This window comes from Aethalodelphis obliquidens, unplaced genomic scaffold (genome assembly GCF_003676395.1).
Source record: "Aethalodelphis obliquidens isolate GAN/ISIS:26980383/991018 unplaced genomic scaffold, ASM367639v1 scaffold9, whole genome shotgun sequence".
Lineage (NCBI taxonomy): Eukaryota > Metazoa > Chordata > Mammalia > Artiodactyla > Delphinidae > Aethalodelphis > Aethalodelphis obliquidens.
This window is the reverse complement of record NW_020837953.1, coordinates 19,666,281-19,678,987: the sequence shown is the minus strand read 5'-3', so window position 1 is coordinate 19,678,987 and position 12,707 is coordinate 19,666,281. Positions and strand designations below refer to the sequence as shown.

At 38.8% G+C, this 12,707-nt stretch overlaps 1 protein-coding gene across 12 annotated transcripts in view; it reads right to left on the bottom strand.

Annotated features, from left to right (window-relative positions):
* Positions 1–12,707, bottom strand: part of SCMH1 (Scm polycomb group protein homolog 1) — a 187,766-nt gene that overhangs the window by 77,520 nt on the left and 97,539 nt on the right. The gene's annotated exons all lie outside the window — the stretch shown is intronic.

The following is a 12,707-nucleotide window of genomic DNA, read 5'->3' as shown; positions in this document are numbered from 1 at the left end:
AACCTTTGTATGTATGATATTGAGCCTTTCCATCCAGGAACATGATAGTATTTTCCATCTGTTAAGTATTCTTTAACATAGATTTCTTCTTCAGTATAAGTTTAAAAATTCCTTTACAAATGTCTCATGCTTTTTACAAACCATATTGTAATATTTTTTTCTGGCCGTATTGTAATTCTTTTGCTATCTTAAAGAGTACCTTTAAAAATTTTATTTTCAAACCACTTGCTGCTGTTAAATAGGAATGCAACTGATTTTCAAAAATTGATCAACATTTAATACTGATTAGCTTATGCTGATTGATATACCATTTTTTCTTGTCTGTTTGATTTATCAATTATTGAGAGATGTGTATTAAAATATTTCCTAATGATTGTGGATGTTCCAAATTTTCCACATAATTCTGTCAAATTTTGCTTTTCCTACTTTGAGGCTATGTTTTTGAGGAGCATGTATATTTATAACTTTTATCTTCTTGGTGAAGTATATATTTTTTATCATTAGATACTAACCTCTTTAATGCTTTTTAGCACCAAGTCTTCTTTGTCTAATTTCAGTATAGTTAACACCAGCTTTATTTTGATAAAGGTTTGCACGGTATACATTTTATATTCTTTAACTTTCAACACCTTTCTGTCATATTTCAGCAGTGTCTCTTGTACACAGCATGTAGCTAGATTTAAAAACAATCTAATCTATGTCTGACTAAACTGATGAGTTTAAGCTAATTTCTTGTGATAACTGATATATATATAAATTTATTACAATTATCATACTGTCTACATTTCTATTTAACTTGATTTTTCAAGTTGTACCTTTAACTTCTTTTTTCTCCTTAAAAATCAACTGAATTTTCTTCCCTTTTTCCCTCTCCATTGATTCAGATTTTTTTAAAAAATAAATTTATTTATTTTTGGCTGCGTTGGGTCTTTCTGGCTGTGCGCGGGCATTCTCTAGTTGCAGTGAGCGGGCTCTAGAACGTAGGCTCAGTAATTGTGGCGCACGAGCTTAGTTGCTCTGTGGCATCTGGGATCTTCCTGGACCAGGGCTTGAACCCGTGTCTCCCGCACTGGCAGGTGGATTCTCCCTCCTCCCCTCCCTCCTCCCTTTATTTATTTTGGCTGCGTTGGGTCTTCGCTGCTGCACGTGGGCTTTCTCTAGTTGCAGCGAGCGGGGGGTACTCTTCATTGCGGTGCGTGGGCTTCTCACTGCGGTGGCTTCTCTTCTTGCGGATCACAGGCTTTAGGTGCGTGGGCTTCAGTGGCTGTGGCTCACTGGCTTTAGAGCGCAGGCTCAGTAGTTGTGGCGCATGTGCTTAGTTGCTCTGTCATGTGGGATCTTCCAGGACCAGGGCTCAAACCTGTGTCCCCTGCATTGGCAGGCGGATTCTTAACCACTGGACCAGGAGGGAAGTCACTGGCAGGCAGATTCTCCTTTTTTTTTTTTTTTTCAAATATCATGACGTTATATAAGTGCATCTAAACATACAATAGCAATTTGCTTTCCTTTTTAGGTACAGGTATATAAAAAAGTTGAATGATCCGTCTCTTTTGTCTCAAACAGGAGTTTACAGATCTTTTTTTTCTGTAAGAATGGCTTTTTAGGTAGTAACATTTGTACTTTTTTTTAAAACATCTTTATTGTAGTATAATTGCTTTAAATTGGTGTGTTACTTTCTGCTTTTTAACAAACTGAATCAGTTATACATATACATATGTTCCCATATCTCTTCCCTCTTGTGTCTCCCTCCCTCTCACCCTCCCTACTCCACCCCTCTAGGTGGTCACAAAGCACTGAGCTGATCTCCCTGTGCTATGCGGCTGCTTCCCACTAGCTATCTACCTTATGTTTGGTAGTGTATATGTCCATACATCTCTCTTGCTTTGTCACAGCTTACACTTCCCCCTCCCCATATGCTCAAGTTCATTCTCTAGCTGGTCTGTGTCTTTATTCCTGTCTTGCCCCTAGGTTCTTCATGACCTTTGTTTTTTCTTAAATTCCATATATATGTGTTAGCATATGGTATTTCTTTTTTTCTTTCTGACTTAACTTCACTCAGTATGACAGACTCTAGGTCCATCCACCTCACTACAAATAACTCAATTTCGTTTCTTTTTATGGCTGAGTAACATTTCATTGAATATATGTGAAATATATCCATTCATATGGATTTCCATTTATCCATTCATCTGTCTTTATCCATTCATCTGTCGATGGACACTTAGGTTGCTTCCATGTCCTGGCTATTGTAAAGAGAGCTGCAATAAACATTGTGGTACATGACTCATTCTGAACTATGGTTTTCTCAGGGTATATGCCCAGTAGTGGGATTGCTGGGTGGTATGGTAGTTCTATTTTTAGTTGTTTAAGGAACCTCCATACTGTTCTCCATAGTGGCTGTATCAATTTACGTTCCCACCAACAGTGCAAGACGGTTCCCTTTTCTCCACACCCTCTCCAGCATTTATTGTTTCTAGATTTTTTGGTGATGGCCATTCTGACTGGTGTGAGATGATATCGCATTGTAGTTTTGATTTATATTTTTCTAATGATTAATGATGTTGACCATTCTTTCATGTGTTTGCTGGCAATCTGTGTATCTTCTTTGGAGAAATGTCTGCTTAGGTCTTCTGCCCATTTTTGGATTGGATTGTTTTTTTTTTTGCTATTGAGCTGCATGAGCTATTTGTAAATTTTGGAGATTAATCCTTTGTCAGTTGCTTCATTTGCTAATTCTTTCTCCCATTCTAAGGGTTGTATTTTGGTCTTATTTATGGTTTCCTTTGCTGTGAAAAGCTTTGAAGTTTCATTAAGTCCCATTTGTTTATTTTTGTTTTTATTTCCATTTCTCTAGGAGGTGGGTCAAAAAGGATCTTGCTGTGATTTATGTCATAGAGTGTTCTACCTATGTTTTCCTCTAAAAGTTTGATAGTGTCTGGCCTTACATTTAGGTCTTTAATCCATTTTGAGTTTATTTTTGTGTATGGTGTTAGGGAGTGTTCTAATTTCATTCTTTTACATGTACCTGTCCAGTTTTCCCAGCACCACTTACTGAGGAGGCTACCTTTTCTCCACTGTATATTCCTGCCTCCTTTACCAAAGATAAAGTGACCATATGTGCGTGGGTTTATCTCTGGGCTTTCTATCCTGTTCCGTTGATCTATATTTCTGATTTTGTGCCAGTACCATACTGTCTTGATTACTGTAGCTTTGTAGTATAGTCTGAAGTCAGGGAGCCTGATTCCTCCAGTTCCGTTTTTCGTTCTCAAGATTGCTTTGGCTATTTGGGGTCTTTTGTGTTTCCATACAAATTGTGAAATTTTTTGTTCTAGTTCTGTGAAAAATGCCAGTGGTAGTTTGATAGGGATTGCACTGAATCTGTAGATTGCTTTGGGTAGTAGAGTCATTTTCACAATGTTGATTCTTCCAATCTAAGAACATTGTATATCTCTCCATCTATTTGTATCATCTTTAATTTCTTTCATCAGTGTCTTATAATTTTCTGCATACAGGTCTTTTGTCTCCTTAGGTAGGTTTATTCCTAGATATTTTATTCTTTTTGCTGCAATGGTAAATGGGAGTATTTTCTTGATTTCACTTTCAGATTTTTCATCATTAGTGTATAGGAATGCAAGAGATTTCTGTGCATTAATTTTGTATCCTGCTACTTTACCAAATTCATTGATTAGCTCTAGTAGTTTTCTGATAGCATCTTTAGGATTCTCTATGTATAATATCACATCATCTGCAAACAGTGACAGCTTTACTTCTTCTTTTCCAATTTGGATTCCTTTTATTGACTTTTCTTCTCTGATTGCTGTGGCTAAAACTTCCAAAACTATGTTGAATAAGAGTGGTGAGAGTGGGCAACCTTGTCTTGTTCCTGATCTTAGTGGAAATGCTTTCACTTTTTCACCATTGAGGACGATGTTGGCTGTGGGTTTGTCATATATGGCCTTTATTATGTTGAGGAAAGTTCCCTCTATGCCTACTTTCTGCAGGGTTTTTATCATAAATGGGTGTTGAATTTTGTCAAAAGCTTTCTCTGCATCTATTGAGATGATCATATAGTTTTTCTCCTTCAATTTGTTAATATGGTGTGTCACATTGATTGATTTGTGTATATTGAAGAATCCTTGCATTCCTGGGATCAACCCCACTTGATCATGGTGTATGATCCTTTTAATGTGCTGTTGGATTGTGTCTGCTAGTATTTTGTTGAGGATTTTTGCATCTATCTTCATCAGTGATATTGGCCTGTAGTGTTCTTTCTTGTGACATCTTTGTCTGGTTTTGGTATCAGGGTGATGGTGGCCTGATAGAATGAGTTTGGGGGTGTTCCTCCCTCTGCTATATTTTGGAAGAGTTTGAGAAGTATAGGTGTTAGCTCTTCTCTATGTGTTTAATAGAATTCGCCTGTGAAGCCACCTGGTCCTGGGCTTTTGTTTGTTGGAAGATTTTTAATCACAGTTTCAATTTCAGTGCTTGTGATTGGTCTGTTCATATTTTCTATTTCTTCCTGATTCAGTGTTGGCAGGTTGTGCATTTCTAAGAATTTGTCCGTTTCTTCCAGGTTGTCCATTTTATTGGCATAGAGTTGCTTGTAGTAGTCTCTTAGGATGCTTTGTATTTCTGTGGTGTCTGTTGTTAACTTTTCCTTTTTCCTTTCTAATTTTGATTTGAGTCCTCTCCCTCTTTTTCTTGATGAGCCTGGCTAATGGTTTATCAATTTTGTTTATCTTCTCAAAGAAGCAGCTTTTAGTTTTATTGATCCTTGCTATCGTTTCCTTCATTTCTTTTTCATTAATTTCTGATCTGATATTTATGATTTCTTTCCTTCTGCTAACTCTGGGATTTTGTTGTTCTTCCTTCTCTAACTGCTTTAGGTGTAAGGTTAGGTTGTTTATTTGAGATGTTTCTTGTGTCTTAAGGTAGGATTGTATTGCTATAAACTTCCCTCTTAGAACTGCTTTTGCTGCATCCCATAGGTTTTCGGTCATCGTGTTTTCACTGTCATTTGTTTCTAGGTTTTTTTTTAATTTCCTCTTTGATTTATTCAGTGATTTCTTGGTTATTAAGTAGTGTATTGTTTAGCCTCCAGGTGTTTGTATTTTTTACAGATTTTTTTCCTTTATTTGATATCTAGTCTCATAGCATTGTGGTTGGAAAAGATACTTGATATGATTTCAATCTTCTTAAATTTACCAACGCTTGATTTGTGACCCAAGATATGATCTATCCTGGAGAATGTTCCATGAACACTTGAGAAGAATGTGTATTCTGTTGTTTTTGGATGGAATGTCCTATAAACATCAATTCAGTCCATCTTGTTTAATGTATCATTTAAAGCTTGTGTTTCCTTATTTTTTTTTAATTTTAGAATTTTATTTAATTTTTTATACAGCAGGTTGTTATTAGTCATCAATTTTATACACATTAGTGTATAAATTTCAATCTCAATCACCCAATTCATCATACAACCACTCCCACCACCCTGCCCCATTCCCTGCTTGGTGTCCATACGTTTGTGCTCCACATCTGTGTTTCAATTTCTGCCCTGCAAACCGGTTCACCTGTACCATTTTTCTAGGTTCCACATATATGTGTTAGTATACGATATTTGTTTCTCTCTTTCTGACTTACTTCACTCTGTATGACAGTCTCTAGCTCATCCACGCCTCAACAAATGACCCAATTTCGTTCCTTTTTATGGCTGAGTAATATTCCATTGTATATATGTACCACATCTTCTTTATCCATGCATCTGTCAATGGGCATTTAGGTTGCTTCCATGACCAAGCTATTGTAAATAGTGCAGCAAGGAACACTGGGGTGCATGTGTCTTTTTTCAATTTTTATTTTATTTATTTTTAATTTATTATCATTATTTTTTAACATCTTTATTGGAGTATAATTGCTTTACGGTGGTGTGTTAGTTTCCACTTTACAACAAAGTGAATCAGTTATACATATACATATGTTCCCATATCTCTTCCCTCGTGTCTCCTTCCCTCCCACCCTTCCTATCCCACCCCTCTAGGTGGTCACAAACCACCTAGCTGATCTCCCTGTGCTATGCGGCTACTTCCCACTAGCTATCTATTTTACATTTGGTAGTGTATATATGTCCATGCCACTCTCTCACTTTGTCACAGCTTACCCTTCCCCCTCCCCATATCCTCAAGTCCATGTTCTAGTAGGTTTCTGTCTTTTTTTTTTTTTTTTGCAGTATGCGGGCCTCTCACTGCTGTGGCCTCTCCTGTTGTGGAGCACAGGCTCCGGACGTGCAGGCTCAGCGGCCACGGCTCACGGGCCCAGCCGCTGAGCACCATGTGGGATCTTCCCAGACTGAGGTATGAACCCGTGACCCCTGCATTGGCAGGCGGACCCTCAACCACTGCGCCACCAGGGAAGCCTGGTCTGTGTCTTTATTCCCGTCTTACACCTAGGATCTTCATGAACTTTTTTTTTTTCTTAGATTCCATATATATTTTAGCATACGGTATTTGTTTCTCTCTTTCTGACTTACTTCACTCTGTATGACACACTCTATTTCCATCCACCTCACTGCAAATAACTAAATTTCATTTCTTTCTATCCATTAATCTGTTGATGGACACTTAGGTTGCTTCCATGTCCTGGCTATTGTAAAGAGAGCTGCAATGTACATTTTGGTACATGACTCTGTTTGAATTATGATTTTCCCAGGGTATATGCCCGGTAGTGGGATTGCTGGGTGGTATGGTAGTTCTATTTGTAGTGTTTTAAGGAACCTCCATACTGTTCTCCATAGTGGCTGTATCAATTTACATTCCCACCAACAGTGCAAGAGGGTTCCCTTTTCTCCACACTCTCTCCAGCATTTATTGTTTCTAGATTTTTTGATGGCCATTCTGACTGGTGTGAGATGATATCTCATTGTAGTTTTGATTTGCATTTCTCTAATGATTAATGATGTTGACCATTCTTTCATGTGTTTGTTGGCAATCTATATCTTCTTTGGAGAAATGTCTATTTAGGTCTTCTGCCCACGTTTGGACTGGGTTGTTTGTTTTATTGTTATTGAGCTGCATGAGCTGCTTGTAAATATTGGAGATTAATCCTTTGTCAGTTGCTTCATTTGCAAATATTTTCTCCCATTCTGAGGGTTGTCTTTTGGTTTTGTTTATGGTTTCCTTTGCTGTGCAAAAGCTTTGAAGTTTCATTAAGTCCCATTTGTTTATTTTTGTTTTTATTTCCATTTCTCTAGGAGGTGGGTCAAGAAGGATTTTGCTGAGATTTATGTCATAGAGTGTTCTGCCTATGTTTTCCTCTAAGAGTTTGATAGTGTCTGGCCTTACATTTAGGTCTTTAATCCATTTTGAGTTTATTTTTGTGTATGGTGTTAGGTAGTGTTCTAATTTCATACTTCTACATGTACCTGTCCAGTTTTCCCAGCACCACTTATTAAAGAGGCTATCTTTTCTCCACTGTATATTCTTGCCTCCTTTATCAAAGATAAGGTGACCATATGTGCATGGGTTTATCTCTGGGCTTTCTATCCTGTTCTGCTGATCTATATTTCTGTTTTTGTGCCAGTACCATACTGTGTTGATTACTGTAGCTTTGTAGTATAGTCTGAAGTCAGGGAGCCTGATTCCTCCAGCTCCGCTTTTCGTTCTCAAGATTGCTTTGGCTATTCGGGGTCTTTTGTGTTTCCATACAAATTGTGAAATTCTTTGTTCTAGTTCTGTGAAAAATGCCAGTGGTAGTTTGATAGGGATTGCACTGAATCTGTAGATTGCTTTGGGTAGTAGAGTCATTTTCACAATGTTGATTCTTCCAATTCAAGAACATGGTATACCTCTCCATCTGTTTATATCATCCTTAATGTCTTTCATCAGTGTCTTATAATTTTCTGCAAACAGAACTTTTGTCTCCTTAGGTAGGTTTATTCCTAGATATTTTATTCTTTTTGTTGCAATGGTAAATGGGGGTGTTTTCTTAATTTCACTTGCAGATTTTTCATCATTAGTGTATAGGAATGCAAGAGATTTCTGTGCATTAATTTTGTATCCTGTTACTTTACCAAATTCATTGATTAGCTCTAGTAGTTTTCTGGTAGCATCTTTAGGATTCTCTATGTATAATATCATGTCATCTGCAAACAGTGACAGCTTTACTTCTTCTTTTCCAATTTGGATTCCTTTTATTTGCTTTTCTTCTCTGATTGCTTTGACTAGAACTTCCAAAACTATGTTGAATAAGAGTGGTGAGAGTGGGCAACCTTGTCCTGTTCCTGATCTTAGTGGAAATGCTTTCACTTTTTCACCATTGAGGACGATGTTGGCTGTGGGTTTGTCATATATGGCCTTTATTATGTTGAGGAAAGTTCCCTCTATGCCTACTTTCTGCAGGGTTTTTATCATAAATGGGTGTTGAATTTTGTCGAAAGCTTTCTCTGCATCTATTGAGATGATCATATGGTTTTTCTCCTTCAATTTGTTAATATGGTGTGTCACATTGATTGATTTGTGTATATTGAAGAATCCTTGCATTCCTGGGATCAATCCCACTTGATCATGGTGTATGATCCTTTTAATGTGCTGTTGGATTCTGTTTGCTAGTATTTTGTTGAGGATTTCTGCATCTATCTTCCTCAGTGATACTGGCCTGTAGTTTCCTTTTTTTGTGACATCTTTGTCTGGTTTTGGTATCAGGGTGATGGTGGCCTCATAGAATGAGTTTGGGGGTGTTCCTCCCTCTGCTATATTTTGGAAGAGTTTGAGAAGGATAGGTGTTAGCTGTTGTCTAAATGTTTGATAGAATTCGCCTGTGAAGCCATCTGGTCCTGGGCTTTTGTTTGTTGCAAGATTTTTTAATCACAGTTTCAATTTCAGTGCTTGTGATTGGTCTGCTCATATTTTCTATTTCTTCCTGGTTCAGTGTTGGCACGTTGTGCATTTCTAAGAATTTGTCCGTTTCTTCCAGGTTGTCCATTTTATTGGCATAGAATTGCTTGTAGTAATCTCTCATGATCTTTTGTACTTCTGCAGTGTCAGTTGTTACTTCTCCTTTTTCATTTCTAATTCTAACGATTTGAGTCTTCTCTGTTTTTTTCTTGATGAGTCTGGCTGATGGTTTGTCAATTTTGTTTATCTTCTCAAAGAACCAGCTTTTAGTTTTATTGTTCTTTGCTATAGTTTCCTTCATTTCATTTTCATTTATTTCTCATCTGATCTTTATGATTTCTTTCCTTCTGCTAAATCTGGGGGATTTTTGTTCTTCTTTCTCTAATTGCTTTAGGTGCAAGGTTAGGTTGTTTATTTGAAATATTTCCTGTTTCTTAAGGTAGGATTGTATTGCTATAAACTTCCCTCTTAGAACTGCTTTTGCTGCATCTCATTGGTTTTGGGGTGTCATGTCTCCATTGTCATTTTTTTCTAGGTATTTTTGGATTTCCTCTTTGATTTCTTCAGTGATCGCTTAGTTATTAAGTAGTGTATTGTTTAGTCTCCATGTGTTTGTATTTTTTACAGATCTTTTCCTGTAATTGAGACGTAGTCTCATAGCGTTGTGGTTGTAAAAGATACTTGATATGATTTCAATTTTCTTAAATTTACCAAGGTAGATTTGTGATCCAAGATATGATCTATCCTGGAGAATGTTCCATGAGCACTTGAGAAAAATGTGTATTCTGTTGTTTTTGGATGGAATGTCCTATAAATATCAATTAAGTCCATCTTGTTTAATTAATGTATCATTTAAAGCTTGTGTTTCCTTATTTATTTTCATTTTGGATGATCTGTCCATTGGTGAAAGTCGGGTGTTAAAGTCCCCTACTATGATTGTGTTACTGTCAATTTCCCCTTTTATGGCTGCTAATATTTGCCTTATGTATTGTGGTGCTCCTATGTTGGGTGCATATTTACAACGGTTATACTTCTTCTTGGATTGATCCCTTGATCATTATGTAGTGTCCATCTGTTTCTCTTGTAATAGTCTTTGTTTTAAAGTCTATTTTGTCTGATATGAGAATCGCTACTCCAGCTTCCCTTTGCTTTCCATTTGCATGGAATATCTTTTTCCACCCCCTCACTTTCAGTCTGTATGTGTCCCTAGGTCTGAAGTGGGTCTCTTGTAGACAGCATATATATGGGTGTTGCTTTTGTATCCATTCAAGCCAGTCTATGTCTTTTGGTTGGAGCATTTAATCCATTTACATTTAAGGTAATTATTGATATGTATGTTCCTATTACCATTTTCTTAATTGTTTTGGGTTTGTTATTGTAGGTCCTTTCCTTCTCTTGTGTTTCCTGCCTATAGAGAAGTCCTTTAGCATTTGCTGTAAAGCTGGTTTGGTAGGACTGAATTCTCTTAGCTTTTGCTTGTCTGTAAAGGTTTTAATTTCTCTGTCAAATCTGACTGAGATCCTTGCTGGGTAGAGTAATCTTGGTTGTAGGTTTTTCCCCTTCATCACTTTAAATATGTCCTGCCATTCCCTTCTGGCCTGCAGAGTTTCTGCTGAAAGATCAGCTGTTAACCTTACGGGGATTCCCTTGTGTGTTACTTGTTTTTCCCTTGCTGCTTTTAATATGTTTTCTTTGTATTTAATTTTTGACAGTTCGATTAATACGTGTCTTGACGTGTTTCTCCTTGGATTTATCCTGTATGGGACTCTGTGCTTCCTGGACTTGATTAACTATTTCCTTTCCCATATTAGGGAATTTTTCAAGTATAATCTCTTCAAATATTTTCTCAGTCCCTTTCTTCTTCTCTCCTTCTTCTTGGACCCCTATGATTCGAATGTTGGTGTGTTTAATGTTGTCCCAGAGGTGTCTGAGACTGTCCCTGGATCACAGGACCCTGGCAGTGGTGGGCTACACAGGTTCCCGGGAGGGAAGAGGTGGATAGTGACCTGTGCTCGCACACAGGCTTCTTGGTGGCGGCAGCAGCAGCCTTAGCGTCTCATGCCCGTCTCTGGGGTCCGCGCTGACAGCCACGGCTCACACCCGTCTCTGGAGCTCCTTTAAGCAGCGTTTTTAATCCCCTCTCCTCGCGCATCAGGAAACAAAGAGGCAAGAAAAAGTCTCTTGCCTCTTCGGCAGCTCCAGACTTTTTCCCAGACTCCCTACCGGCTAGCTGTGGCGCACTAGCCCCTTCAGGCTGTGTTCACGCAACCAATCCCAGTCCTCTCCCTGGGATCCACTGAAGCTGGAGCCTCAGCTCCCAGCCCCCGCCTGTCCCGGCGGGTCAGCTGACAAGCCTCTCGGGATGGTGAGTGTTGGTCGGCACCAATCCTCTGTGCGGGAACCTCTCCCCTTTGCCCTCTGCACCCCTGTTGCTGCGCTCTCCTCCGTGGCTCCGAAGCTTCCCCCCTCCGCCACCCACAGTCTCCGCCCATGAAGGGGCTTCTAGTGTGTGGAAACCTTTCCTCCTTCACAGCTCCCTCCCACTGGTGCAGGTCCCGTCCCTATTCTTTTGTTTCTGTTTCTTCTTTTTTCTTTTGCCCTACCCAGGTACGTGGGGGAGTTTCTTGCCTTTTGGGAGGTCTGAGGTCTTCTGCCAGCGTTCAGTAGGTGCTCTGTAGGAGTTGTTTCACATGTACATGTATTTCTGATGTATTTGTGGGGAGGAAGGTGATCTCCACATCTTACTCTTTTGCCTTTTTGAAGCTCCCCTGGCAGGCAGATTCTTAACCACTGTGCCACCAGGGAAGTCCCCAATTCATACGTTAACCATTCTATATTTAGTCTTTTGGTGGATCCCCTTCAGATCATAACTGTATAGTTGACATAATTAAGTCTAAAGCTCATCTTTAAATAATACAAGAACCTCAGAATATTTAAACTACTCCTGAGTTAATAGGTGTTTGACAATTTAGTTCCACATTGTTATACTGCCAACTGATCACTTCTGCTAGTATAACTGGTTTATACAGTTATAGGCAATGGTTGATTAGTTTTACTCACATGTTAAACCATCTTTCTTCAGCAGTACTCTTTGCATCTCATTCTTACTTTCCAGTTCAATTATCTTTTATTTATTTATTTATGGCTGCGCTGGGTCTTCGTTGCTGCGTGCGGGCTTTCTCTAGTTGAGTCGAGTCGGGGCTACTCTTCGTTGTGATGCATGGGCTTCTCATTGTGGTGGCTTCTCTTATTGCGAAGCATGGGCTCTAGGTGTGTGGGCTTCATTAGTTGTGGCACGTGGGCTCAGTAGTTGTGGCACACGGGCTTAGTTGCTCCCCAGCATGTGGGATCTTCCTGGACCAGGGATTGAACCCATGTCCCCTGCACTGGCAGGTGGATTGAAGTCCCCAGTTATCTTCTTCCTGAAATATACTGTTCAATTGTTCTTTCAGCAGATATATTAGTATCTGTTTGTATTAGTTTGCTGAAAATGTCTTGATTTTACATTCATTCTGAAATAATAGTATAAGTAGATATAAAATTCTAGGTGGACAACTATTTTTTCTTAGTTCTTTAAAGATATTATTCTGTTACCTTTTGGCTTGTACTGCTGCTGTCAAGAAATGTGCTGTCAGCCTAACTGTAATCCTTTTGAAGGTTCAGTCCACATGGACATGGAAGCTGTGGATATGGAGGGCTGACTGTACTATGCCATTTTATATAAGGGAGTTGCGTATGTGTGGATTTTCATATTCAGGGGGTCCTCGAACCAGTCCCCCACAGGTGCAGAACCATCCCTCACAGAGGATGACTGTA